General features: G+C 41.8%; 1 pseudogene; it reads right to left on the bottom strand.

Annotated features, from left to right (window-relative positions):
• Positions 1 to 778: 778 nt before the first annotated feature.
• Positions 779 to 896, bottom strand: LOC124719308 (annotated as a pseudogene).
• Positions 897 to 4,220: the final 3,324 nt, after the last annotated feature.

Raw genomic sequence — 4,220 nt, 5'->3', positions numbered from 1 at the left:
CCCATAGTGCTCAGAGCTATTTGAACCATTTCTAATGCACCGAAGGCGTAATAATCGTATGGGAAGAGATCAGGACTATGGGGCGCGTGCTCGAATGTGTCCCACTTGAGATGGCGCAAGTTCTGCGGTACGATATTTGCGGTATGGGGATGTGAATAATCATGAAGCAGTACGGGACTTGGCGCACCATTCCACTACGGTGGTTTTCGACAAACATGCTGCCCCATAAACATTCTTCATTCTCTGATGGATGTCTGCCAGTCTTTGGTAGCTAAGAAAGAAATATTAGCACGTTGGTCCTGTTTCGATACATTTGGTAATAACGTTCCAGCACTTACAGGACGCAGGTCAGAAAACACGAATAGCACGCTAATCTCTTGACTACATGTCGGTGCTTACATATCCGCATCGAAGCTGCATGTACGCTGCAGCAACGCCCCTTGTATATAAAGGCTTTATTGCAATAGTGGTACACCTTCAGTTATGTTCATTTCGAGATAATGAGGCTTAAACATAGTTGGGTGATGACAAATCTCTGACTAGGATATCTGAAATATTTTTTTTCTCTCTCCCCTCCAGCACAGACCATGAAGGCCCAAAGGTACCGACTGGCCGCCGTGTCATCCTCAGCCCACAAGCGTCAGTGGATGCGGATATGGAGGGGCATCTGGTCAAGCACACCCCTCTCCCGCCGTATGTCAGTATCCGAGACTGGAGCCGCTACTTCTCGGTCAAGTAGCTCCTCAGTTTGCCTCACAAGGGCTGAGTGCACCCCGCTTGCCAACAGCGCTCGGCAGACCGGATGGTCACCCATCCAAGTGCTAGCCGAGCCCGACAGCGCTTAACTTTGGTGATCTGACGGGAACCGGTGTTACCACTGCGGCAAGGCCGTTGGCATCTGAAATATTACAGAAAATTATTTGTTGCAAGGGCTTACGGTTTCTTTCTATTGTCATCACTTAATTATGTTTAACACAGGAAGTACCACATGGGTAATTTTTGACCCACGAGCTGTTTTCGAGGACCCTAACCCCCTGTATAATCATCACAGGTTCAAACTCTCCCGTGACTTTTTTCGTTTTTTCGTGTTGAACAACTCACCAAAATACCATCCCCTTAGCGCACCTAGAAGCAGGAAAAATTTGCCTGTTATACCAGTAGTACCATGTGGGTCATTTTTGACCCATATGTAGTTTAACGCAAACTGATGTCTGTATTACTGGTTTTGTGACACTAAATAGTTTTTGGGCGTCCCTCGACTTTATTCACGAGATTACGACACTTTGGGCAAAAAAAAAAAAAAAAAAAAAAAAACATGAAATACGAAGAATTCGAAGGTCGAGCGATATTTTATATCAGCGTGGCTTTCTGTTTTCTATGGACTGGCGACATACTGAAATAGGGAGTGACACCGGGAAGCTACTGAATAACATATTATACAGTGGTGAAGCCCCCCCCCCCCCCCCTCTCCTACGTTGCTGTCTGTGCACTGCTGTAGTTCTGTTCCACGACAGCAGATGTCAGGCGCGTCGCCGTTACGTAACTTCACAACTTCACCTCAACTGGCAGATGAGCTGAAACAAAAAGGAACAAGTTTAGTTGGCACACTTCGGAGGTCGCTCACAGACCTGCGGTGGGAAGTGGAGACTAGGCTTTGTATCAGACCCACTTATAAGTCAGGCGACAATCTTGTCACAACATACCAAGGGAAGAAGTAAAAAAAAATCCTTATTCTGAGTAACATACATGCTGGATGTCAGGTAAATGAGAATCGTGAGAAGAAAATTCCAGAAACTGTGAACTTTTATAATGAAACTCAGGGTGGAGCCGACATAGTTGACCAAATAGCTGAACACTACAGCGTCTGAGCTGGCACCCACCCATGGCCCGTGCATGTCTTTTACAACATTCTTGACCCTGCCATGATCAACGCTCACACCATGATTTCACGACGAGACTTTGAAAAGTAGCAGATAAGCCTGGTGCCCCCTACAAACTACAGAGAGGAACCGGTGTCCCCTTGCAGACACTCGATATCGGCGCTGGCCGATATGGAAATAGAGGTGTTGTCCAGTTCAGGTTTCCTCCGAACAACAGGGGGAAATAAAACGTCGGACGTATGCTTCAAGTGCTACAGATGTGTGCAAAAGCTGTCAAACAAAAACTCTCCTCGAATGTCTGAACTGTGAGCCTATCCCAGTTTTGGCAATTCTCTCAAGTCTTTGTTCTTAAATATTTTCAAATGTTTATAATTAGAGGCTGAAGTTATTTGTTCCTATGTCTTAGTTCTTTGAATGCAACAAGCAAGAAAACACGCAGAGCATTATAGTCACCTGCTGCGTTATAAAAGCTTTCACATATACTTGTTGTTGTTGTTGTTGTTATTGTGGTCTTCAGTCCTGAGACTGGTTTGATGCAGCTCTCCATGCTACCCTATCCTGTGCAAGCTGCTTCATCTCCCAGTACTTACTGCAACCTACATCCTTCTGAATCTGCTTAGTGTATTCATCTCTTGGTCTCCCTCTACGATTTTTACCCTCCACGCTGCCCTCCAACGCTAAATTTGTGACCCCTTGATGCCTCAGAACATGTCTTACTAACCGGTCCCTTCTTTATGTCAAGTTGTGCCACAAACTCCTCTTCTCCCCAATTAGTTATGTGATCTACCCATCTAATCTTCAGCATTCTTCTGTAGCACCACATTTCGAAAGCTTCTATTCTCTTCTTGTCTAAACTATTTATCGTCCATGTTTCACTTCCATACATGGCTACACTCCATACAAATACTTTCAGAAACGACTTCCTGACACATAAATCTATACTCGATGTTAACACATTCCTCTTCTTCAGAAACGCTTTCCTTGCCATTGCCAGTCTACATTTTATATCCTCTCTACTTCGACCATCATCAGTTATATTGCTCCACAAGTAGCAAAACTCCTTTACTACTTTAAGCGTCTGATTTCCTAATCTAATTCCCTCATACTTAGTACTTAACTTACTTGTGTTAAAGTAAAAATACTATTGGCACTCAAATAAACGATATGGTTTCGATTCTGTTTCAATCTTTTTATAAAGAAAAACATTGTAACGTTCTTTTTCTTATTTGTTTTAACGATGATTGGTGAAAGATTGTGAATTACTTCTGTAAAACTTAAAATAAATAAAAGTTTTTTTCTGAAAATTTATGTTCGACAGTGTACTATTTGCTTTAGAGTCCAAATTATCATTTGGTTACACTTTAGAGTCTTCCTGAACGAATTGTCAACAAGGCGACACTCGAAACACCACCCAAATACAAATAAAACGGTGGTTTCCTGCTGTCGGTAAATAATAACCCACATGGGACTACTAAAGGTACGGCGAAGTCCTGTAGTTCTAGTGTTAACCCTTGTATAACTCGAAATGAACAGAAATGGAAGTGTACCACTATTCAAAAAGGCCTTCATATGTTTTTTATAGCTCTCTCAATTTTAATGACACCACTATATTGTTTATGCTTGTGGTTTCGCAGCACACAATGATAGCATTTTGCCTTATACGACACGTTCAGTATTCTTGCGCTAACTGTCTCTTTCTCATTTGTTTCAGGTACGTTGACGAGTTTCCTATTCTGCATCTCGTTATTGAGTTGTAAGAGGCAAGGTAAATATGTGCATGCTGCTGTAATCGCTATAAAAAGCTATGGAACGTAAGTGTCTGGCGTCTATTTCCATTTGAAGGGTTTAGATTCAAAATCGGGCACGAGAGACTGCAGTTGCTCTCACGTCTTAGAAGTGATGTAAATATAGAAACTGCAGTAGTACGATATGAGTAGATATCCCTTTAAGAATCGAACTTCAATGTATAAAACAGTTTCAAACTTGTGACAACTTTAAAAATGGAGTGTTAATGTGTTGAATATTTGTCATTACGGCTGTAAGAGAGATTGGACTTCATAAAGGTCTGAAATTACAAATTTGTGTAAAGTTTGTCTGAAGTCGCAAAATACTCTAAATCTAAATTACTGGGTGAGTATTTTCTGGGTAATTTTCCTGTCGCGAGTCATATTGCCTTCCACTATATTGCACAGATCCTACTTGTAGCACTTATCTCACTGAATCAAACCTTTAACGTAAGCTTGCATCACTTAATGAATAGATTATCGCAGCACTTTAAATTTTGAAATTCGGCCCATAATTACGAGGAATACTGAAATTCAAATTATTCTTTCCCCTGGA

This window comes from Schistocerca piceifrons, chromosome 10 (genome assembly GCF_021461385.2).
Source record: "Schistocerca piceifrons isolate TAMUIC-IGC-003096 chromosome 10, iqSchPice1.1, whole genome shotgun sequence".
Classification (NCBI taxonomy): domain Eukaryota; kingdom Metazoa; phylum Arthropoda; class Insecta; order Orthoptera; family Acrididae; genus Schistocerca; species Schistocerca piceifrons.
This window is presented reverse-complemented; position numbering and strand designations above follow the sequence as displayed.